The following is a 27,468-nucleotide window of genomic DNA, read 5'->3' as shown; positions in this document are numbered from 1 at the left end:
AAGCTTTTTATTCAGTTATTGTCGTTTTACTGTTGTATTTCATATTTGTTATTTTTCATTCATTTGTACATAAATCAGTTATGATTGACTGATTTATTGGTTATTGCTTTATGCCACATCAGCATGAAAGGATATTTAAATATTAAAACAAAACTTTTTTTAAACAGACAAAGTATTTCAATTTACTTTAATTTAAATACAAAATACGTATTAACAAATAAAATTCATCAATTAGATACATTATACAAACTTAAAATGATATTTTTATGCCCCACCTACGATAGTAGAGGGGCATTATGTTTTATGGTATGTGCGTCCGTTCGTATGTCCGTCTGTCCGTTCGTATGTCCGTCTGTCCGGCTTCAGGTTAAAGTTTTTGGTCAAGGTAGTTTTTGATGAAGTTGAAGTCTAATAAACTTGAAAGTACACATGTTCCCCATGATATGATCTTTCTAATTTTAATGCCAAATTAAAGTTTTTACCCCAATTTTACGGTCCACTTAATATAGAAAATGATAGTGCGAAGATCAGGTTAAAGTTTTTGGTTAAATATAAAAAAGAAGATGTGGTATGATTGCCAATGAGACAACTATCCACAAAAGACCAAAATGAGACAGACATTAACAACTATAGGTCACCGTACGGCCTTCAACAATGAGCAAAGCTCATACCGCATAGTCAGCTATAATAGGCCCCGATAAGACAATGTAAAACAATTCAAACGAGAAAACTAACTAACTAAAGTTTTTGGTCAAGGTAGTTTTTGATAAAGTTGATGTCCAATCAAATTGAAACTTAGTACACATCTTCCCTATGATATGATCCTTCTATTCTAAATGCCAAATTAAAGTTTTGAACCCAATTTCGCGGTCCACTGAACATGCGAGTAGGGCAACCGTGTACTATGGACACATTCTTGTTGGAATATATTCCAATTTCTTATAAAATAGAAACAATCGTTTCGACAGGAATATTACTAAATAAATTATGTATATATATTGTTTACAGTAAATGGTGTGGGTTTTTTTTTTCAAGTATCAAAAAAGTCTATACATTCAATTAAAATTCGTTTTATCGTATAATTTCTATATCAAGTTGTAATTACAGCATGACCAATACGGCATCTAAACATACCAAACTGATCTTTCCTGCTTTAAATTGTTTAAAGGTTTGCAGGATATTGTTCTTTTTACTCAAATCATTTTATAATATATTCTCTTATATTAGATTTATAATCAGTATATGATATTTTTCATTTTCGATATTGGGTCGTTCTAGGCATTCTCTGCTTCCTCCGTTTCTGTGATGTCTAAGCACCAACAGCAAAATAATTTCTTTATTGAGAATTTTCAAATTTCACATTGCGTAAAGGATTTTTAGAATTTACGGGTTTATAATTTTGGTACTTTGTATTGTTTGAAGACATGTAAGGGAATCATAATATACAATTAACTTTAATTTGTCAGAAGTAGCAATAAACTGCACAGCCAGAGTTATCTCCTCAGCATCTGCTATAAAGATGGATGCAGCGAAATGTAAGCCGAGAGTATCTGATCTGTCACTCGAGACAACAGCAGACCAGACTCTGTTTTCATCCTTTGATCCATCAGTATAAATTGTGTAAAAAACGGAATTAGTAGATTTTATTATAGCATGTTGCTGGATTAAAAGAGGATTTGTTTCAGCTTTATTGTATTTTTGGAGATCAGATAACATTTTTGGCTTTGAAACTTCCCATCAGGAACATTTACAAGTTTGAACTGGAGCAACAGACATCAAATCAAAGATATTAAAATGTTGATTTAAATGAATTCTAATGAAGGAATTTATTTTCATCATTTATGGTTAGATCATATGTTTTCGTACGTCATATGTTTCCGTACGTTATATGAATTCGTATTATGCATGCTTTTTTAATGGAAATTGTGACTTCACAATGCATTCTTAATAGTACGAAAACCCATGAGACGAAGATATGTTTTTCAAAAGTATCCTCACTAATGGGATGGAATGCACAGTTGAAGACAGGGTTGTCAGGAAATCCCTTAAGCTTGACAGCATAGTGAAGACCAAGCTTCAAATGTATATAAGAAAACCAAAGGCTCGTCTGTCTCTACATTTAAACACTCAACTGGCGAGGTTTTAAATGCACCAAGACAAAGAAGAAGACCTTTGTTATACACAGCATCAAGAATTCTATGTATGACTACCTTGCAAAAACATACAGCAAGCAGCCATAATCTAGTTAGGATCTAACGAATGATAAATATGATAAAATGTTGTGATCGGCATTCCGGTCAGTGGTAGCCACAACGTTTAAAATATTCAAAGCTTTTATACACTTTGATTTTAACATATTTGAAGAAAGGTTTAACTTTGTACCCACAATAAGAATCAGACATTTGGTTTTATCAACCATATTCATCTGGATTCAGTTTAAGTAAAGTTAAGAATCAAGATGTAATTTCCGTGTATTACACGGTTTAATTAAACGTTGACAATTAACAAAACGTGTTGGTATCAACTGTCATATTTATGACTTAGTACAGGTATTTTCTGAGGAAAATAGTGAGTTGAAACTAGCTTTACAAGCAATCATCTATGGTTATAGTGTTCACGTTTGAACTATTTTACATTTGTGATAGTGTGTCATTTTATAGCTGACTCTGCGGTTTAGACTTTGCTTATAAATGAAAGTCGTACGGTGACCTATAGTTGTTAATTTTAGTGTCATTTGGTTTCTTGTGGAGAGTTGTCTCATTTGCAATCATACCACATCTTCCAATATATATATAGTACATCGTGACTCTGCAGTAACAAGGACATTTAAAGTTTAACATAATTTCTTTATTAATTGATTTTATGTCATAAAAATAGTATGTTAGAAAAAAATGAGTAGAATTATGTAAAAACTAATAAATGAATACTTTGAATTGTTTCAAAATTCTGTAAATCTCTAATTAAAGAAGTATTTCAAAATACAAAAGTCCAGGTAAGTACAAACAGAGAAAGTCCATACAAACTTAAAATCAAACGTTGATAACCAACAGAACGAATTGGAAACAACTGTCATACTTATATATGTGTACACGTGTTTTCCGAAGAAAATGGCGAGTTAAACCTGATTTCATAGCAAGCTAAATCATTAAGATGTAAACAATTGTTTATAGTTCCGTTATATTAACAAAATTGGGTGAGTAATTGAAATTATGATCCACATGATCATTTACAGAAAAGAATATTTTTCATTTATGAGATAAACAGACCTTCACAAACTATGAAAATGCTCAGTTATGTCGCATGCACTTGAGGGTATTGACGAGAACTTCTGGAGTATTTGGGTTTAATTCGAGGTTTGGGGGATCCGTGTTATTGCGTTTTTATTAAACAGCACATTGTGTTATTGGCTCCTTTTTTTTCGTATCATATCGTATAACGAGGGTTATGTTGTTCGGGTTTTTACCATGACAGAGAGGCTTAATTCTTTCATCCCCTTCTTTTTGAAACATTCTACGTAGAGAAAAGTTATAGTTCTACATTCTGGAAACAAAATTATATAAGCGAAAGTAAAAAATAATTGTCATTCAATGCAATATATGATGAAGACTTCTACAGGGGAAGTGGTCCTTACTTCTTCACCTTCAAGTATATTTTCTGAAACATAAGTTTGAGGTAAAGGTTTACTTTGTTTACAAATGATTCACTATTTTTAATTTCGTCGCGAATACTATTGACAGTCATCATTGTCTGCAGTATTTTTTCTGCTTCCTCGTAATTTGTATCGGTATAACATGCGTTGCCATTTTTGGAAAGCATTTCTTCCACTTTTTCGATCAGCTTCTTGACGGTCTTTTCCTTTTCCACTTCATTGGCTCTGTTGTCCATACAAATATAACGGTTTTTACATTTTTCTAAATAGGATTTTGCCTTTTCAGGTAACGATTTTATGTAAACTTCTTCAGATGGGACTGATACATCTCTATCTTCAAAACTCTCTCTCCAGGAATCAAGATGGGTAAATATAAAAATTAAATAGTTCAGTATATTTTGTCCAAAATATTTAATGTAGTGTTCAAGAACATCTATCTCTTGATCAGTGAATCGACCCATTTGAACGCAAAACAGAATAGCATGAGGACCTGGTGTGGTCAGTGAAATACATCTACAAATCTCTTTTTGGATCGTTTCATTGTCCTTTTCTGTATCAAAAACACCTGGTGTGTCCACCAAATCAATCTTTTTTCCAAAGCGTTTTTCTGCACTCATTAACTTGCACACTGCTGTAACTGATTTAGAATCAAGAGCAAATGTAAATGCTTTTTTATTTAGTATAGTATTCCCAACTCTACTTTTTCCCGCTCCAGTTTTACCTACCAATACAAATCGAAACTCGTTGGGTGGTGCAGGTTTTCCAAAAAATGGCATTTTAGCTGAAAATGTCAAATAAAAAATCTATTTGCAATATCCATTATTTCAAATAAACAATATGCTACGACATTACATAAAGCATAGGATTTATTGCCAGTTATTGAATTTTATCACCTGCATCTGGTGATGGCTATAAATGATAGATGATATATAGTTTCTAGCTTGATAATGATAACTTTTATCATTTATAGAAAACGCAAATGAAACAAGAACGTGACGGAAAATGAGGCTATTAAAGAACAAAATAAAGTAAAAAATATCTATCTGGACGTTGATATTAAACATAATTTTGTCCCTTACCGGTGTTTTATATTTCGACTGATTGGTTTGCCATTGTTTTTTGCAAAAATGTTTGGTACGTTCTGTGATTAAGTACATGTAAATATTTACTTTATATATTGTTTATATTCATTCCTTTGCAAATTGCCAGAAAATTAGAATTATCATCATGATAATGTGGTTTTCATAAAAAGCCATAACTTCGATCTTACCAATTAAATACCCGTATACCTCATACTAGGTTTCAAACAAAACAAAACACGTAATGCAGTACAAAATCGTGGTAGAATAGGCTTATGATTGAAATTAAAAGATGAATATGAAACATGTGAAAATAAAATTGGTATACTACATATGAACATTCCTTAAACATCATTATTGAGTATTAGGTCACACAGCGCTAGAATTATCATGCGATATTTTTTTTGAATCGATAACCTACTGTCAAAGATACCAAAGTAAGATTTAAACTCATAATTCGCAGGTGCTCCAGAACGGTAAGCATATCCTTCTCTACATATGGCACTTGCCGTATTGCTCATGTGAGTACAAACCCAGGGATAAGTCTGAATCGGGAGGTCACTTTCAGGGATTAATGAAGTTGATAATCTACGTCAATACCTGAAAACTATTCGTCAAGGGCTGAAATTGTACTAATTGTGAACTTAATATGGAATATTTATCAATAAGGTCTTCATATCAACTTTTTAAGAAAAAGGACGAGACGTTCTTTGAAATAACCCTGGTTCATCAAATTTCTGCTCAGATACTGTTACTTTTATAAAGTAATTCCAAAATTACAATCGAGACGTGTCGTTTTTCATTAAAGCTATTACTAAGATGACCAATCATACCAAAGTATAAGTCTAAAAATGAGACAGAGGAAACTGTGTCTGTTCTTTCCTCAATTTCTAGTTCTAGAAGAGAGATCAATGGAACTCAATCAGAAAAGTATGGATTGTTAATGAAAAGGACATCAGCAATATATTTGATTGTGAAATTAAATGATCTGATTTTTTATTTAGTCGTTTCTGAAGTGTCTGAATGCACTCTGACTCATAAAATAAAAGAAGAGGTCGGAAAGGAGAGGACACTTCGTTTCCATAGATATGACGACATTTTGGGGAAAAAAGTCTACTTTCAAAATCAACAAATTATTCCGTCAATTATAAACTCCAGCCTACTGATCACATGTTCCTCGGTTTAGCATATTTTATTTTTTTGTTCACTATTACCATCTTATGCCGTACGGTATTTAAAAATAATATTTAAGGTAGTTCAGTGGTATTGAAAAAAAAAAGAATTTTCTTATACTTTGCCAAAATGAAGATTTTAATTTGCTTTTTTTTTTTTTAAAGATAAAAAGTATGGGTCATCGCGCTATTTTTCTGTGATTAGGGGCTTTCCGATTTGATTTTCCTATGAGTTCAGTATTTTTGTGATTTTACTTTTTTTTCAAGGTACGAGTCATTCGAAATTGCCAAAATTTGCTTAGATTGTTCATGAAAAAACACATTTTTTTCATAAAAAGAAATCTATGAGACAGAATTTTAAAATGAAATATGAGAAGATAGGTTTTATAATATATTTTAAGAAAACAAAAAGAAAAATGGTGTCACCGAACTTGTTTTCTTGCCACAAGAAAAAATGAAAATTTCCATTAATGTCCAGTATAAATGTTATAAAACTTTTGAAAGAGGTATCTCCCCTTACATAGCTTCTTTTACAAATTAATTCTAAAAGCACAAATATTTGGTTTTTGTTTAAACATTTTGGATAATGCAATGCATAACTAAGTTTTCTTTATATAGATAAACAGTGTAATCAATAAATTGTAAATCTGTCTCCAAATTTGCAGATTTGAGCAAAGAACTAGACCGATTATTTACTGTGATTGTACAATTCAAAATGGTGGTATTCCCCTGAATTACCTGAAGAAGTATATTTCCTTTTTAGTATGCAAAACATTGCATGAGTGAGTAGATTTTCACCTGGACGGACGTGTTTACATAATGTCCTGGAAACTCTCATAATGTCTGATGATGGCAGTGAAACACACCAACAACAGCCCGTATTATCTGGTGATATCTTTACCATTTTGCATTTGTTAGAACACCAAGCCGCCGACTGGGTTTTATCAGCTCGGAATGGAAGTTACAAACTTACAGTAAAATGGACACCAGGGAAGATAGCGGAAGGAGAGAGGTCGACATTACCACCTAAAAAGAAGTCATCAAAGTCCCGTTCAGAAAGGAATAACCGCAGGCTGAGGGCATATTTGGCCAAAAAGTCTGAGTCAACTGCAGAGATTGGAACTCTAGCTCAAATGTTAGACAATGACTCCTCCAAATCTGATGAGCTAGGCAATACCGCTCAACCAATAGAGACAGATTCGGCAACGGACGCACCGGCTGAGCTAATCTCTAAGAAAGATGAAGCTCCTCCACTACCAACAGCCACATCATCGCCAAAAGGTCCCGCTTCCTCTATTGATGCCGAGGGTACATCGACAACTGGTAGAGAAGGAAAGGAACGCCGCAAACACAAAAAGGGGGAGATAAGAATACAAAAAATCACACTAGACCTTCCACAATAGATTTACCTACAAGAAGTGGAAGGAGAAACAACAATACTGAAAGCAAATTGTGAAACCTTAAAAGAACAAGGACTGATAGAGAAACAAGTCAATGAGGCCTTCTATAAGGATGTCAAGAGAAGCCATGACCATTGGTTAGATATCAGAGATAAGAGGAACTTTCTCTACTCAGAACAGCGAGTGAAAGACATTGAAAAACTAGCTGAACAGAATAATTTGTATTTGAAATTAGATTGTTATACAATTTTTTGTTAAGGGGGTAACAAATGCCTACCCACAAAAAAAAAAAAAAAAAAAAAAAAAAAAAAAAAAAAATGCAAAACATTGCAGATTATTTCTTTAAGACGATTTTTTAATTTTACATGAGGAATGGTGGTATAAAGTAAAAACACAAAAACACACATAAGGTAACTGACCCCATCTCTTGATTTCAGATGTCGTGCTTTAGAGCTCTGCTTACAACAGCAAAGTATACAAGAATATTTCTTGACGTTGATTTCAAACCGTTAATTGGGTCCATTATAGAAATTTTGGTTTCAAAAAGTTCTTTAAGGACCTATCCAAGAGGTTTATTGGGCTTTAATGAGTTCCATAGCCTATTTATTTCAAGCAAATTATTCTCAATCCTCTGCTTATTGTTTTTTAGAAGGGATACCCCAAAAGTGAAAGATACAAGATTAAAGAATTGTAACTATTAATCTTTAAAATTTAATTTTAAGAAATAAACTACATAAACTTATAATCATTCAAATGAATTTATTTATTATGTAATTTAACGACGAACTCGAAGTACAAATTTACATTTCTATCTTTGAGCTGGTTTGCGTTATCCTCGCCGCAATCTTGTTAACATTGGTTACAACAAGTAGTTCCATCAAAATCGTCTATCATAAAAAGTATAAATAACTTCAAGAGAAACTACCGGAAGACCAATCGACCAATAATATACACGTATTCCCCAATAATCAAATTATAATAGAAATATACACTTATATTGAATGAGAGATTATAATGGAATTCGTAATACGTCAATTTGATCTAATTTCAGAATAAAAGTGTAATAACCAAAATACATTTGATTTATCAAAAAATGTATCGGTTCACGTTCTATTCTTATTGTAGCGTAATTTAAAATTTGAGAACAAAACGTTATAATTCCATGCGTCAATAGCACTTTTCAGAATTTAATTCATCATTAGAAACGCTCAAAACTGAATATGTCAGAGCCCAGGATGTATCAGAACCTAAAAAGTTGAATACCTATATAACAAAAAAAAGCTAAATCCATCTAAATCTAAGAATATGTGGTATGATTGCCAATGAGACAACCCTCCACAAGAGACCAAAATTACACAACAATTATCAACTATAGGTCACCGTATGGCCTTCAACAATGAGCAAAGCCCATACCGCATAGTCAGCTATAAAATGCCCCGAAATGACAATGTAAAACAATTCAAACGAGAAAACTAACGGCCTTATTTATGTACAAAAAATGAACGAAAAACAAATATGTAACACATAAACAAACGACAACCACTGATGTTAGTGGGATCTCAACCCTCCCCCTAATCTGGGACAGTGGTATAACAGTACAACATAATTTGAACTTTGCCTGATGGAGTATAAACCCAAATTTCATTATCACTTTAAATGCACAATCTAAAAAAGCTTTGTTATCAAATATGTCAGTATCAAAGTACTTACTATTGGACTCTTATATCTGTGTTATATAAAGATAACATACAAAAGGATTGTCTACCAAACATTGGTTACTATAATTTAAAGCAAGCTTGATTTTGTTGAATTTAGTTTATAACCGTCATAAATTTATTAGTTACTGGGTTTTTAACAGAATTTTATAATATATGTAATATAGTGTTTGTCTAAAAAAACGTCACATAAATAACATGTAAGGCAAACGTAAATTAGATAACAACCGAAAGACACTTACGAATTGGTACCAAGAAGGAGTCAACATTTTCAAGAATAACACGAATTTAACGGTAATTGTACAACAAATTTGACGTAAAAAAAAATAGCACAAGAGACAAGTGCCTAATGTGCAGCTCTTACTAGTCATTTAAAAAGAAGATGAGGTTTGACATCCAATAAGACATCTTGAGACAGACACATAGATACAAAATGAAACAGGGTTTTAAATGTAGCGGGATTCCAACCCTGTGACAGTAATGTTACAGTACAACATGTAACGAACTGTAAAAATCAGTTGAAAAGGCTTGACGTTCAGATGGATACAAATAGTATTGCACCTTACAAAAACACAGAGTCAACGTGACCGGGTACTTGAACATCCAAACAACAGATAGAGACACTTAGTACAGATCTGAGAGTACTCGCAGATACTGACAACTAGTTCAAAGCCAATAACAACTTAAACAAATTATACATTTAAGACAAAGTTAGTGGAAATCAGGGTATAAAGACGTCCTTAACAGTAAGGGGAAAACATGACCTTGTGCAATGCCAGGATACAGCCATTAACAGATTGCATATCCATGCATGTGCATATGTATATAACAATAATATTCTGTTTGCTTTTAATCTACTGATAACAAAATCAATATTGATACCAATAAAAATAATATTCATTGAACAGAATTCAAAACCATATCTGTATATTTATGGAAGAATTTAGTAAAGATTTTAAGTAATTTGTGGTAACGGAATCCTCGACTTAATCATTTTCCAGTAATACATACTAGATTACGATCATTAAATTCAAAAACTTCAAAATAGACACAGTTATAGCGAACGGATTGTGAAATAAAAACACCGTTAGATGGTGCCATAGGAACATCACAATCCATGCAAAAAAACAATAGGGAACGAAAAATCGTCCCTTTTGTCATATTTTTATTTGTAGTATAATAATTCCGTGTTAAACTGAAATTTGAAATCTAGAAAAGGACAGTTATTACCGTTTACATTTGATTTTGGGTAAATTTCGGCAGTATATTAAGAAAATTCTTGATTATTAAACGAAAAATATCATTCAGATAACGGTAAGAGTTGTTGAAATTATCATAAAAGCAACTTCGACGGGATTTTACTGAATTTAGTCATAAACTGTGATTCATAAGAGTACAAAAACAAGGCTGATATTAAAAGGGCACAGTTAGTGTCACTATGAAACTATCAAACTGTTGATAAACTTTGTTGACGTAACGTACATGTATGTATTTTTTGTGTTTGAGGGTGACTTATTATTTATCTTCGGCTTTTTATTTAGTTAATGACGGTCTTCCTGGCCAATATAGTCTATAGTTCATACAAGAAAAAAAAGACGAGCTGCACTCAATTAATAGTTATCAAAGGTACCAGGATTATAATTTAGTACGCCAGACGCGCGTTTCGTCTACATTAGACTCATCAGTGACGCTCATATCAAAATATTTATAAAGCCTAACAAGTACAAAGTTGAAGAGCATTGATGATCCAAAATTCCAAAAAATTGTGCCAAATACTTAAAAGTTGTTTTTATTTATTTATTCTGAAAAACACCAATTTGGTATGAAGTGAACATTGTATAGCTCTTAAAGACTGAACAATAAAATATTAAATAATTTAAGTATTTCAGTAAGTTTTCAGATTAACAAGTCAGTATTACTCAGACGATATGTTTGCAATCATTTAGATTTGTTCAGTATATATTCAAACTGTTCAGTAGTTGGTGTTTACTTAATAAAATTGATAGGTCACCGTGCATTTTCTCAAGCTACAGGTTGTGACACAATGGCACATTGTGTATGGATTATACAGGAAAATACACCATTTTGTTATTGGAAACTAAACTAAATGATAGAATTGCAAAACAAATTACGAAATGATAGGGTCACTGTACGTTTTTAAAATCTGGACCTTAGAATCTCTGTTTGCTAATTAAAATCCAAGATGGCGAAAGACACCCATACCACCTTAAGACCAAAATCTACACATTTCATTAAACCAAATTTCTAATTTGCGTTTATAATGCACGAACTACTATGGATTCATTATTATTCGTTAGATACCAATATTCGTGGTTTTCGTGGGTACAGGTGAACCACGAATTTAAATGTTCGACGAATAACAAATTTCCTACCAGGTTGTTTGCACACTTTGGCAAATATGAAACAAGATTTGTACTTTAGTCCATGGTATTAAGGTTTTATATTTTAATTCAGCTTTTTCTGGGTTAACAAAAGGAGTATATTGATCTGTGTTTTAATCGTATTGAATTGTATATATAACGAAACTTCAGAAACTAATATTGAAACCAACTTTAACAAAGTCATTTCTCTGTTTGGCTTTTTTGGTGATTGAAAGTGCCTTGTCGTTAACACTGTTTACATTTTAAAATCAGAAATAAACAACCAATTATTGTGTATTCATTTTACTGGAGGGAAATCTAGAGAAAAAAGAGGAGACATACTATAATGACAGAGATCAATTAAGAAATCTTTCAGTAGGATTCGTTTATAAGGACCATCAAATATGGATATATGTGTGCTTCGGTTTATGATGTCACATTTAGCATTCCAAATAATGGACGGTTTGTAAGGTATAAGAGAGATATTCGTACCAAAATAATATCTGATAACAGTATTAACATGATTAAAGCCAAAACTTTATATTATTTTTTCAATCAATTGCTTTAATGTTTTTTTTTTATTTGATTTTTTATGGAAAAACATTTTAAAAAATCAGTTAAGTGACTGTTAATGTTCCATCTTCAAAATTAATATAAAACGAGGTGCTTTATTCATGCCTACATCAATACAACAGCAACTTAATATACAATAAAATGAAAACGTACATTTACAGGTCAACAAACAATAAGCAGGTATCAATACACAATTTCAAAACGTAAATTGACCCGATCTTATATAAGATAAAATAAGTGATTAAAAGGATTGTCCTTGACATCAAATGCTAGCAATATAAATAATACTAACATATAGACAAAACAAATTATGTTGACCTTGTTTCCTGGGACAAACAGTAAAATATCGAAAAGGTAAATGAGTCTTGTCAATGCCCAGTCCCCCTACATATTAAATGCTCATCAATTTTGTACTGGTTGGCTTCATAACCATTTTGAATTTAGCGTCACTGGTTAGTCTTATGAAGACGAAACGTGCGTCTGGCGTATTTAAATATAAGCCTAGTATCTTTGATTATTAAATATTATTAAGTAAAACACGTTTTTTCTAACATAATAAAAGTTCATTAATGAGGGACGACTTGACAGAATAAACAAAAAGAAATATAAACAGAGGATTGGCAAACTCGAATAGATTTTTTTATCAATTTCAACAGTATTTGCAAAAATATGTCAGTTAGTTTTAAATTAATCCCTTTATTCTACAAGATCGAAATTTGAAGTTAATTATTTGTACGAAATATAGTTTATCAATCTATCAACTTCAACCTTATCTTCTAGTCATTTCTTTTTTTTTTTCTGAAGATTGTTTACATATTATAAAAAACAATTATTTGTTTAATAAATGAAGAAACTTTAAGAAAATCACGACTTCAAAGGGATTATGTATTGTGAATTCCATATGTAAAAAATATTGACAACGTCTAAACGTAAATTTTTAAATCTGGCAACCAGAGTATTTTCAGTCGTTCGGTTGTATATCATATGTTTTGGTTTATTCTGGTTCATTCAGTTTGTATGGATGTCCTATTCGACTTTACATGGCATTTCCAAAACTTGGCTTAATTTTTTACTGAATTGTTTATGATAACGTAACAAAACCCTACCGCAAAAAAGTTAAAACGTGAAAATGTTTATCAAATAAGTGTCCCTACTATTCCCCTTCTCAAATGTAGAAAAGCAAACATTCACTCATTTAGTTTTTGAATTCCCGTAATCACTTACGTGGTTAGTTGTTTTCGACGTGGTTTTGTTATATACAATAACATGTAAGAAGTAAACCAAAACCGACATTATTCAGAAATAAAAAGTGAGATATTTCAAACAAAGTTTTATATATATTTATCTCTTCTATAGCACAAATCTTGTACAAAGGTTTTAAGCACAATATGTAAATTTTTGTGTATTTTGTTTCAGAATATCCCGCATATGTAACAGTAAAGCTGGAAAAGTTTGATACAGTTTTATTCATTTATTGGCTTGTTATTAGCTACACTATCTCTTGGAGAAATTGTCATGTTTATATCTTTATCACTTTTAAAATATTCGATTGCTGTATTTAAATAGCCAATGCCTGTGACCACAGTGGAAACAGATTTTGATGATGCTGCTTTTGTGATGATTAAGGTGCTTTTGGCTAAGTCGAACATTTTATGTGGAATGCCTGTTTTTTTGTTATTTTGCAATATTTCCTCAACAAGACCTAAAAGTTGTTCCACTTGTTTGTCGTTTTTTTCCCCCTGTCTCCGATTGTTAAACATGACAAATCTATCATCACACTTATGTAACAAAGCTTTGCTGGGACCAGAAAGCTTTTCAATATAGGAATTGAAATTTGGATCTTGGATACCTCTGTCGTTCATATCGTTTTCCCATTTGTCACCATTTGTAAAAACTACGACACAAAATTGGAGCAAGTTATCATCAAAATACTCAGTATATTTTGTATACGTCTGTAGATCTTCATCTGAAAATCTGCCTATTTGTACACAGATTAAACAAACCGTGTAAGAATTGAATATGCTATCCTTTTCAATGATCTGACTGATACTTTGTAACTTTTCTGGATGTAATGCAGCATCAGATGGAGTATCAATCACGTTAACATTTTTTCCAAATCGTTCGCGTTTTATAACATTGCAGTTTTCAGTTGGTTCACCAAAGACAAAAGCATTTTTCTCACCAAGAATACTGTTTCCAGTCCTACTTTTACCAGATCCAGCTTTTCCTAGAATCAAAATGTTTAAATTCTTTCCGAAGTCATCATTTGAACCGGACGCCATTTTGTCACTGCAAATACACCGTGAATAACAATTGATACTAATAAACTCAATATAAATAATTGTAGCATGATATTAAGTTTAAAGTAAAAATCAATACTACCAAACTCCAATGACAATTCAAAACGGAAAGCCCCTTGTCAAATGCTCAACCATATCAAACGAATGGAAACAACTGTCGCATTCCTTACTTGGTACAGGCATTTCCATGCAGAAAATGGTGAATAAAACTTGTTTTTGGAAACATGAACCAGTCAACAAAAGAAACGATACAAGACAATGTATTTTCCAAATATAATGAAATTGGATACACTGTACAAAGGTTAATATTTGACAAAGTGTGCTTATATTTACAAAGTGTTATTTCCTTATCAAAAAGTAAAATCCCAAAAACACTAAACTCCGAGGAATATTCAAAATGAAAAAATCAAATGGCAAAATTAAAAGCTCATACACATCAAATGAATGGATAACAACTGTCATATTCTTGACTTGGTACAGACATTTTCTTATGTAGAAAATGGTGGATTGAACCTGATTTTATAGCTGGCTAAACCTTTCACTTGTATGACAGTCGCACCAAATTCTATAATATTGACAACGATGCGTGAAAAAAGGATACATAACAGGTAAAAATGTCAAAATAGGGGTACAGCAGTCATCATTGTGTTATAATGTCAATCAGTATAAAAACAAACAAATATGTTAATAGCTATCATGATATTTATATAGTTAATATGTAACAAAGAAGCACAAAAAGGCATATATCACGTTTAACAATCTCTTTTATTGATCAAAACCATTGATTTAAGGCAAATTTTGAGACTTCATTCTTTTTTGCTATTTTTCAATTTCAAAAATCGTATATGCACCCAAACATTCATAAATCGATATTAGAACTGAAAAACTTTAAACTTAAATTTGGTCTACTTAAAATGTTGAATGCCTTTGCAGATATTTTAAAACTTAAATCTCATCTTCGAAATTAATTGCTGACTATTTTCATTATTTTCCGCAAAATATACATGACACCTGTGTTCAATAACATGGTATTTCTTACTTTCCAATTTGGTCTGAATCTTTTAATCATGGAGATCAACCTTTTGTATCGTTGCTTTTGTTGACTAGTATAGCTAACAAAACCTTCCACTTTTATGGCAGTCGCATAGAATTCCGTTATATTGACAACTCTTTGGTACAAGTAAATATACTAGTTTAACAATGATCTTTTTCTTATTGAAATATTGTTCTTTGTCATTTGATAATTTATGACAAGTATATCATATTTTTTAGGAATTTCAAAACCACAATTCAAGTGTAACTTTAAAAAAATTATCCTGCCTGAAACATGAATAGAACTATTGTTCTGTCCTTCAAAATACAGGAATAACTGAATTTATTCAAAATCCTTCTGTACACCCAAACCCCTCAAAAATTGAAAATATTAAAAATGAAAAAAAAATGTCATTACCTTAAATCACTTATTGGTAGTTTGAATGGCATTTACAAAAGCATTATTCTATCAATGAAAAGCCTTAAGAAATAATGTCTTGTCAATCTAATTCTTCTTTTAAAATTTTGATTATATTTCTTATTCGTTCACAAATTCATTTGCCATTTTATTTCAAAGCGTTGACATTGACATTTTCCCCTGTTTACTTGAAATACGTTTATTCTATAATTGTATATCCTGTCTGCAGTTCCACTAGTCTACCCTTTTTAGACATACAATTACACGGTTACAATTCTATTTTACAATATCATAACTTTAGACAACATTTAATGAAGCCCGAGCACAGATAATTTGGAAAAAATCTAATAGAAACATCAAGTAGCTGATATTATTTCAACAGACCAAAACTATTATCAAACCAAAGCTATATTTGAATGAAATACATTCCTTTTTATAGATGATTTCCTACATTTAACAGCTGCAACTTAAAAAAAACCAAAAGAGAGTTAAATATATTTTTAAGTTTAGAAAATTGTTTTTTAATATATCTGAACGCTTCTCTGATAAGTCATTAATGCATACGCTTTAGCTTTGTTATATGTAATTATGTAGTTTATAGTGTATATTATAATATACTGGTAATAAAACTGTGGATTTGTCACAGCATTACATTAAAAGAAATACTGTAAAAATCAGTTTAAGAAATTAAGAATAACAAAAAGACAAAAGATATCATGTCACGATTTAAGATTACTTGCAGCAACCGGAAATTAGAGAAATTTAAATTACTATTTATTGATTTTTGTTGCACTTCAGTGTTCTGTTGTTTCGTAGTTTTCAACTAATAGTTGATGTGTTTCCCTCGGTTCTAGTTTTGTTACCCGGATTTGTTTTATCTCAATCGATTTAGGACTTTTGAATAGCGGTATACTACGGTAATATACAGTGAATGGTACTATTTTTGAACAAATCATATCAAGGTAAAAAACGTCTATCGCCTCTTACTAAAAAAATTGATAATTTTGTGTTAAAGGGGTCTTTTATTCAGTTTGACAGCTTCAGACATATTATCTTTTTACCTTTTCAAACTGGAACAAATCACTACTATAGCTAGGCATTCATGTCCCATTTTTGTTCATGTAATTTAATCCCTCTACTTATTGTTTTATTCATAGAATATAAAGAATTAGATTTGGAAAGTGTTTTAAAAAATAATTGGCTAATTTTGCACTGTCTACATTAGTGACAACGAAAATCAAGGAAGATAAATGTGTCCCAATGCCTAATATGATAGAAAGACTTGACCAATTTTAATGGCATGAACTAGGATTCGGGAATAATAAGACAGTTTAAGTTTCATGGCAATAGAATGTCCATTCTATTATAGTCAATGTACGGCCGTCACCACGGAGCCTTGGCTCACACCGAACAACAACATATCAAGGGCCACAAAATTACTAGTGTAAAACATTCAAACGGGAAAACCAACGGTCTAATCTATATTCGAAAAAAGCGAAAAACGAAAAACCCGTATAAATTACATTAACAAACGACAACTACTGTACATCAGATTCCTGACTAAGGACAGGTACAAACAATTGCAGCGAGATTAAACGTTTAAATAGTAGCAAACCTTTTCTTTTTTTCCGGAAACAACAGTATAACATCACAACATAGTAGAGTTTCCTAAATGAAAAAAAACTTATCACAAATACCAGGCTTATGATGCACGTTTCGGTTGCACATGAATCATCAGTGGCGATTGAATCGAAAGAGACCAAATCAACTATAAAATTATAAAATATTGTGTCCAACATTGTCAAATATGGCTAAATTCGTCTATATGTCCTTCATGAAACTGAAATATCAAAATCTTGAGAAGTTTAATTAGGGCTGTTTAAGTGTCCTTTTGGAAAATATCCTCCGAAAATTTTTATTTCATTATTTTTTTTAAAAAAAAAGCATAAAAATCATCAAGGTGACGTTGATTGATATAAAATAAATCAACTAAATGAAAATGTAATTTGTTTATGGTTTTATATACTCCACATGCTCTACGAAAACGAAATCAGAAATCTAACTTACACGACACATTTAATAAAAGACATTTTACCTGTCTTCTCTTAATAGAACTGCAAATACTGATGAGCAAAGTTAATGTATGTCATTTTAATCATATGTCTGTGTAAAAATACTGACTGTGTCATAGATGTTTTCGAACAGAATATTTTTATCTAGTTCGGTTTGCTTGTCCTGAATACAATTCGCGTTAAGAAATAAAAGCAACAGCAGTATACCGATGTTCGAAAGTCATAAATCGATTTAGAGAAAAAAATCTGTGTTACAAACTAAAACTGAGAGAACACATCAAATGTAGGAAGAAAACATCAGAAATACTAAAGTGTATCAAAACAAAACAAAAGATAATACAACTGACACAGAAACAAACTATAAGATAGCAATTGCCATTTTTCCTGACTTGATGCAGGTCATTTTAAGAGGCAAAAAATGTGGGTTTAACATGGTTTTGTGGCTTGCCAATCATTCCGCCTCCATGTCAATTTTAAATCTAACACTAAAATGACAACATCACATGACAGGACTACATTACAAATAACTGTAAAAACATTAAGGATAGAGAAATACACTAATAAACAATACAATAGAATATTACAACATGCTAATAGTTGTTAAAGTTACCAGGCCTATAATCTATTACGATAGACGGGTGTGTCTTCTACACAAACCTAACGAGTGCACTCGATGTGCACGTAGAACAAGAGAGTAAATATGTGCACAAACCAAATTTTTGGGCCGGAATTATCAAGGGTTTTGGTGTAAAAAAAAAAGTGCAAAATATTGTATAAACAATCTGTATATTGTGATGGCTTTAATCCTCAATTGCCAGAATTGGTCCAATCATATTAGTTAGAATAATGCAATTAGATATAACTTAATTGTGCAGTTGATGACATCGAATACCTTTTAAGCGCAGTTAATGAAATGGAATATCTTTTAATTCATTTTCATGGCTTGATTTTGAAAGTCTTGACTATCAAATTATTTGTATTTCTAATCTTAGATGTGTACTTAATCGCAGCCTTTCACCTCAATAGTATCTACAATTTGGACTATAATTCAAGCTTTAATCAGTCACATACGTATGTGAAATATGAGATAAGATAACCTTATTTTTCATCAGGACCCTTGTCATTCAACACCGTGAATTCTGCTCAAATTGATGCGAAGGGTCAACATTAATTTACTATGAGTTATGAGAAATATTGATTATTGTTGAATGCCTTAAGGTAGCACAATACAAAGATTTTTCATCCCCAATTAGACATCTTTAAACTGATGTATTTCCACTCATCCTTCTTTAAATTTTATGAATGAGGTACCAAACGAAAAAGAAAGATTTATCTTCCAAATATTGATAATTTCATTATGACATTATTATTACATAATTGATTGTTATGTAATAAGTTGCTATAGTGTCATGTCCCTACTTGAATGAATTTAGCTTCTTTGTTATTCATAGCATCCCAAAATATTTTAGAGATTCTTGCACAACACAGTTTGGCCTCCAAAACTGTGTCTCAGATTTTTCCTATTGTATTTCATTCTCTCATAAATCTTCAATGAAGTTTGCAACATAAATTCATAAGAGATCACTAAATTCATTTGGGTATACAATTTGTTTTATTGATGTTTTTGGAAATCAGAGACACAGTTGCGGAGGTCAAGCTGTCTTGTACAACAATCTATTAAATATTTTGGGATGCTATGAAGAACAAAGACGCTAAATTCATTCAATTGTGAACATCATAATATAGCAACTAATTACATAACAATTGATTATGTAAAATTATGTCATAATAAAATTATCACAATTTGAAAGATTAATCTTTCTTCTTTCTTTTGGTACCTCATTTATAAAATATAAAGAAAGATGAAATGAATTACATCAGTTTAAAGTTATCTGATTGGGAGTTAAAAAATCTTTGTATTGTGCTACCTTAAAGTGACATGAAGATCAAGGACAACAATAAAAATTTGCCATAATTGGATTTTACCTTGTATTGATATTAATATTGTCTCATGTACATTTACTCCCCATTCTTTCATATTTTCATTGGGTAAACGATACACTTAAAAACGGCTATGTAAATAGCAAATGATTTTTTCGTAAAAACTGATAAATCCTTGACAAAACGTTTTCATTTCAATCTGTTTTTTTGCAGTAAAATTTAAAAGTATAAATTAACACCAAGTGGATATATGAGAGGTTTGAAATTCAATTTCAGTTACCGAAACATGTTTCCAATAAAAACTCCTGCGATCGTTTTCGTTGACAGTGAAGATATCTGTATTATGATTATTTTTTTTAAATAACAAAAACTGTATATATAATAATCAAGTGTAAGAACATTATACCTTCTTTACATTTGTAAAAATAACCTTGTGTCGGAAATCCCTAAATACGAGCCACGCATTTTGTGCATCATAAAATAATGAACATTCATTTCTATAAATATTTGGCATCTTCTTATATAAAAATTAATTTAAAAAATGTATTTATTTCAATGACCTAAAATCTTTTAGTTCATTTACAGCAGAAAATGATAAGATAGATCCGCAGACACTAATGTTACAATCTCAAACCCATATCACATAATGGACCGGCTTAGTGTCGGCCCATAATAGAAACGAACAACCAGGTCAGCACCAAAAAAAAACCAGCAAAGTCGAACTACGCTTTGTTTGTCAACCGACTAGATCGACGCACAAAAGTGTCGCCCCAGGTAAATTTCTAAATAGTTAAAAAAAAATAGAATATAGTTGAAGATTAGGTTGTTGTATTAAATAACAATCAAAATTCCAATACTAATATAAAAGAAAAGTTGTTAGTAATTAGATAATTAATTTTATTGTATTATTTAGCCATGTAGGTATTTTTTCTAAATCAAACTGTAAACCAAACACATCGTGTAAGTTGAGCCCAAAACTTAAATATAATCAATAAACTTTGTGATTAATTATCTTTACCCTCACACACGAATAGAAAATTAAAAAAGTTAAAATTACAACTACAAACAATAAGACATTTAACAATTTTTGAATCAGTATAACAAATACAAAATCAAAACTAAATACATGAATGTCGGATAGCAAAATACTGTGACACGTCTTATGGCAATGAGAAGTCACGCTCTGCAAAACAGTCACAATCGGGAATAGGTCACGGTCAGTACTTAAAAGACCAGACAACGTAACGATGTCTAGTGCTATCGTCTGTGATCGAATTTTACTCTAACATATATGATTTTTGTTAAATTTCGCAACTCCTTTATGCACACCTATAATTTGATTTTGATCTTCTTTTATCTGTGTTGGTGTTCAAGTACTTGGAACGGTTCCACAAACCTTTAAATCCTTTGGTCCAAAAAAAAGCGTCTTTAATGTTTCCGGTGTAGATTGACAGACTGTATTCAACTTTTTGTCTATTGTCTCAAGTAAGTTGTAAACCTGGTTTTCGTTTTTTTCTCCTTTCAATCGATTATTGAAAGGAACCCATAGACGACCACAACTATGCACCAGTGATGCGTTCCTATGCGATAAAGAGGATAGGTAAATTTTGAAATCAGGATTCTCAATTTGTGAATCTTTCATATCGTTTTCCCATTTATCGAAGCTTGTAAAAATGACAATAGAATTATCAGATTTACAATCACTCAAACTCTTGTAGTTTTCGTAAGCAGACCTATCAGATTCTGTAAATCTTCCTATCTGAATGCAAAATATGAAAATGGGGATGGAATTGCATTTATACTGATTGATCTTTTTCTGAATTTTTTTTATGTTTTGATCTGCTGAAGCATCTGATGGCGTATCGATCACATGAATTGTTTTTCCAGACTGATGTTCGATTGTTTCTACCGTGCAATCATCTGTTGGAGTTCCGAATTCAAAGGCAGTTGGATTACCAAGAATACTATTGCCAGTCCTACTTTTACCGCTTCCTGCCTTTCCCAGGAGAAAAATACTGTAACTTTTGCATGGTTGATCTGCTTTTAAATGGCCAGTTGCCATAATTACTGAAAACAAATGTTATATGAAGTATACGTCTAAAATAACAGCTTATTATGAAGATCATTGTCTGAATCTAGTTGGTAAAAATAGCACATAGAGAATGGGGTGCAGTAGTAAACATTTGCACACGCTATTTGTATCAGTGACACAAAAAGGTAACCAAATAAGGAGGACATAAAAATACTAACTTTTCGTTGTTTCATCAACAGATTCAATTAGTTAAACTTGAAAAAATAAAAAAATAAATATTCCGAGTGAAAAACTGAATAGTCTGCAGATTCCAGTCACTTGCAATGAAAATCGAAAAGAAAGACCAGGGATATGAAATATAAATCCATGACAGAAAGGCAATACATTGAAAGCAAAGGGCCACGCAAAATCAAAAGGGATATTGCTAATATTGTAGTTCCTCATCTAAAAGTCACATGTTGGTCTTAATAACGAACCAAAAACAGAACCCGAGCTCACTACAAGTTTAAGACGACCTCTAGTAAGAAAAATAAAATTGAGAAAGGAAATGGGGAATGTGTCAAGGAGACAACAACCCGACCATAGAACAGAAAAGTCAATTTCATAACGCGTAATGTGGAATGATTCAAGGCCGTAACTACATTGAGGCAAATGAGGCAAATGCCTCATGTTAGAAATTTCAAAAAAAAATTAAACAAAAGATTGTCTTAATATCAAATTGTTTTCACGGAAAGTGTCTAACAAGAAGCAAGTTCTCTTCACTTTCTGGTGTCGCCCCTGCATGTTTTTCGTGATCCATGTTTCTTTTTTACTTTAGTTTTCAGAGGTGATGGTCTATTGTTTGAACTTCTGTGTCCCGGGTTTGTCTTTTGCTCATTTATTGTCCTACTTTATGACAATAGTCTGAGTGTTGATTTTCATTTCTAAACTCGTTGTTTTGCAATGTTGCATGCCCACCGATGTCCAGATATTGTGCGAGAAAATATCTAAAGAATATACAAGACACAGAAAAAATGGTCGTTTCTGCATGGAGAATTGAATTTGATATCACAACTGGCTTCTTTTGGTTGATAAAACTAGATAGCTGACATGGTTTAAATTAAAGTAAGGTCACCAATTTTCCGGTATCAAATAATTTGAAAAAAATCAATAATGTATTGCCGTATGACCATTTCCATTGATGGGTTAAACTTGCATTAAGTCATGTTCAGACACTTTTACAGAAAATAAAGGAATATGGAGTAATTGTGCACGAAACTTAATCGCACACAAAGTCAATGCATAAAAAATACTAATGATCAATCATTTGGTCAAAGTTGCTGGAGAGTCTTCAACAATAAAAGAATCATTAATACCGTAAAACAGGGTAAAGATGGTCCCTAATGTCGACTTAGGCAGTACTAGTATTTAAAGCATAATACTGCACTGTCACTATATTTCAATCTAGTCATAAAAATATCACCAAAGTCTAAGCACAATACTAGACTAAAACAGACAGACAGATCCGGTATCAATGATTATGAGAATTACAAATTTTGCATATCGGTCTTTTAATGTTGTCCATAAAACCTTTAAGTCTTAAATTACAATGAATCTATGTTTTTGCTTTCAGACCAGAATATTGTCGAAAAAAAGCTAAAAATTAATTGCGTTTCAATGTCAGAAAGAATCCGGGAAACGCTCAGAATGCACGATTTTGTGTTATTTTTCTCAGAGCTTCTGGGGGCCTTGAGCGGCCCCAAGACCCCTCGTCAAAACATGTTCGCCTCGCTCCGCTCGCCGATATATTTTGCCTCACTATTTGAAGAGGCTAGTTACGGCCCTGATGATTATTCAACGCCTGATAGTAAGTAATGAATGTATATCTATGGAACGCCGGAACTGTCTTATAGTGTAAATATTTAATGTGTTTTGTCGCTTTGCCTATACGTCCTGTCATTTCTTCTTTATGTTATGTGCAGATGCCTTTATTTCCTGACACGGTGCAAAGCCTTTATAACATTCGGCATACCAATTTCCTTTGAGATTAACTGACATACGTAAAAGAAGAAAAGACACCATAGATAAAATATGAGAGAATGTAAAGGTGGTTGATCATAAAGTTTCGAAGTATTCACAGAATATATAGTAGTTAAAGCATGATGTAATGCATATTGTACACAAAAAACTTTAGCAATGACATATCATACAACTGTTTGACCAAACAAATAACTAATTTGACATAACACAGAGATGCCGTGTCATGAAATATAGACATTTGCACATAACATAAAGAAGAAACGACAGGACGTAAAGACAAAACGACAGAACACATTAGATATTTACACTATAAGACAGTTCCGGCGTTCCATACCAGACAGCCAATATGTGTTAATGTACATTATGATTGTTTAGAGGTAAACCTTTTAATTTCATAATATAAAGGGCAACAGAGTACCTTTTCATACATATGTCTTTATTGCTATCATCATATTTTCAAAATTTGCTTAACTACAGGCAACCTCTAATTATGTAAAAGCAAAGAATAAGAGATACGGTATGTATTTTGTATAAGAACTTGACATACCAACAAAGTCACTGAGAAATAGGGCCATTGGCGCTATTATTTTCATTGTAACAGGATGGTATATGTATTTATTATTGTAGATTAGCGTCAAATTTATAATTCGAGTGCAAACCCAAATCCAATACTGACAACGGGAAGCACCTTGATTCAATATGACATGTTACACATGTTAACATTCAAAAGATAGACTGGCAAAGATTTCAAATAAATAATGTCGTACATTATCACTGTAAAATACACAATCAAATAAAAAATATTTACATAACCACCGGGTAATTTCAGATAAACAAAACAAAACAACAAATTATAGGACACATGTATTGAAAGCTCTAAGACATCGAAGTATACGCCTCAATCACGGGAACATGATCACAGCACAATAAAGAGAAACGTTTACAAAAATAACCTTTTCTTTCATTATTTACAACGATTGGTATAAAGTATACTTTTTTCAAACCTCACAAGTGATACATTTAGGAAGTTAAATGTTCCTATTAACTTTTACATCAAGCGTTTTTTGGTAATTTAGTTCAAATTGTGTGGTAATATTGTCATCAAAGGTAATGGTCCACAACATGATTCCGAAATATATTTGCTAAATGGAGTTATGATGCTTGCCTATTTTGCATTAAACATGTGCTTTTTGAAGAAAAAAAACATGATTCTCGATTATACCCTTCCAAGTATGAAATATTTGTTTCATTTTACCAATTGTCGATTAAGATTGTTAAATGTACAAAATAAGTGTAACATTTTCAAGCTGCAAAAAAATTCTTCCAAGTATAAGATATTTGTTCCATTTTACCGATTGTAAATTAAGATTGTTAATTGTGCAAAATAAGGGTAATATTTTCCAGCCGCAAAAATAAATCTTCAAAGTAAAAGATATTTGTTTCATGTTACAGAATAAAGATTTTTAATTGTACGAAATAAGTGTAACATTTCTCCAGCCGCAAAATAAAACTCTTCCAAGCATGATATATTTCTTTATTACATTGGTTGCAATAAATTACATTGATTTCCCAGTTAAATAAAAACCGATAATTTCACATGTGATATAAACGTGGTTATTTCACTCTCTGACGTCATACAACAATAGGCGTTGTCAAGACGTCGATAACGTCGGATCAAAACAACTTGTGAATGCGTAGGAAAAACATATAGTCCCTTACATGTTCTACATTAATTTCATAAAAAAGCCATTTGACAATGTAATAAAAAGTATAACTAATCGCCGTATTTGAATATCAATAATAAGACAACTTGTGACCGTACGCCGCTATGGATTAAACTCGTGCTGCGCACTCGTTTAATCCATGCGTCGTTCGGTCACGCGTTGTCTTATTTTTTGACCTCTTCAACCTGTTCTTGTTTCAAATGCATACAACGATACGTGGAACGACTCAACATTGTTTCTTTTGCAATTATTGGAAAAACATATTTAATATGTTAATATTTTTGTTTGCAACGTATAAATCATTATGTTTTATGCTTATGGTTGATATTAAAGTCCATACTCAAACGATTTCGTTTACCCTCGAGTGTTGGTTTTAACAGGTAAATGTAAATTTCATTGTGTGGTATATTTCTCCGCTAGCATGATGTGAGGCCTTTTCAAAGGGTATTTCTTCCAATTTTTAAATCAAATAAATAACCTTAACGTATGAAACAACAATTGAAATTGTTTTTTTTTAGATTGCAGTATAAAGACAATAATAACAGCAGCCTCGCATTTCCCCGTTTCTAAGCCTCATCATTATATCGTTGATATGTCAAGTCAATGCACTATTATTGTCTATATATCCAAAATGTGTATTCTTGTCTTTCGTTTTGACTAACGTGCTTTGCCTTTTTTGTTTTCCTTGTTTACATATTTGTTTTGTAGTGATTAAGATCATTACACAATCTTGACTGAGAAAACCATCATGTTTTTACATATTATGTCTATTTGTTTTGATCACAAATCGTCGTCAATATAATGGAATTTTATGTGACTGGCATACAAATGAGAGGTTTAGCTAGCTTTAAAACCAGGTTTCATCGATCTGTTTCTACATTAGAAAATGTCTGTACCAAATCAGGAATATGACAGTTGTTATCCATTCGTTTGATGTGTTTGATGTGTTTGATTTTGCAATTTGCTTAGATAATTCCCGTTTTGACTTTTCCTCAGAGCTAGTTAGTATCTTTAATCGACTCCTCCTGAATGGACCAACTATTCATCATAGATCAAATGAAGGGGATTTAAGCTATTATATGTCATTATACAGACTTCTATAATGAAAAGAATCATAACATATATAGAAGATGTAACAAGAGTGCTAATGAGACAACTCGTTATCCAAGTCATAATGTGAACAAGTAAACAATTATAGGTCCAAGTACGGCCTTCAACACGGCGCTTTTGGCTTTCACCGAGCAGCAAGCTGTAACGGATTCAAAAATGACTAGTGTGTAAAAACAAAAAGGTCATATAGTGAGCTTTAAAAGGCCCGGTGTCGAGACAAATGTGATAACCGATATAAAAATAATCGCAGTAATAGTGAACAGGTTCAACGCCAATTACAGGTACTAGATAAATTATATTTGGGTAATGCCCCCTCCCCCCACCCCAACCCACCCCCAATTATTAATGTTAAGATTGTTTACAGGCAATAAATATTGATGACAACATTTTTTTTCAGTTTTCTTCTTGATTTTTTTTTTATAAATCATTGACAATTAAAGAAAAATTCTAACTGATTTGATAATTAACAATCAATTGAATTATATTTTTTACGAGCTTTCATAACTACTTACTTTCTTAACATCAAAGTACATGTTTGGTCCGATGGAAATTATCCATAATCAGTTTAAAAAAAAAAAATCTTCATTTGCATTACTGCAATTATTAATATCGATTATTGTCACTGTAGAGACTTATCATTTATGAATATTTTGAGTCCATTCAAATTTGAATCAATAGTACTGTAATTGGTGCAGGCAATTCGTGCCTAAAGAGAAGTCGGCTTATTAAAACATGTCAACAATCATAAAAAATATGAATATTTATAAAACTAAAAAAAGCCTTTAAACCCTTACCTTTTAAATGGGCTAGTCGAATTGAATGCTTAAATTATAAAATCTACATGTAGTTTT

The 27,468-nt window shown here is 31.6% G+C and overlaps 1 long non-coding RNA gene across 1 annotated transcript; it reads right to left on the bottom strand.

The window, feature by feature from the left end:
• Nucleotides 1–2,825: 2,825 nt before the first annotated feature.
• Nucleotides 2,826–27,468, bottom strand: LOC143052603 (uncharacterized). The gene is made up of 2 exons (XR_012971169.1): nt 27,412–27,468; nt 2,826–4,430 (listed from the first exon to the last, which is right to left on the bottom strand). It is a non-coding gene; the product is annotated as an uncharacterized LOC143052603 (long non-coding RNA).

This window comes from Mytilus galloprovincialis, chromosome 11 (assembly GCF_965363235.1).
Source record: "Mytilus galloprovincialis chromosome 11, xbMytGall1.hap1.1, whole genome shotgun sequence".
NCBI lineage: Eukaryota > Metazoa > Mollusca > Bivalvia > Mytilida > Mytilidae > Mytilus > Mytilus galloprovincialis.
The sequence above is the reverse complement of the archived record's forward strand: the minus strand, read 5'-3'. Positions and strand labels throughout refer to the sequence as shown.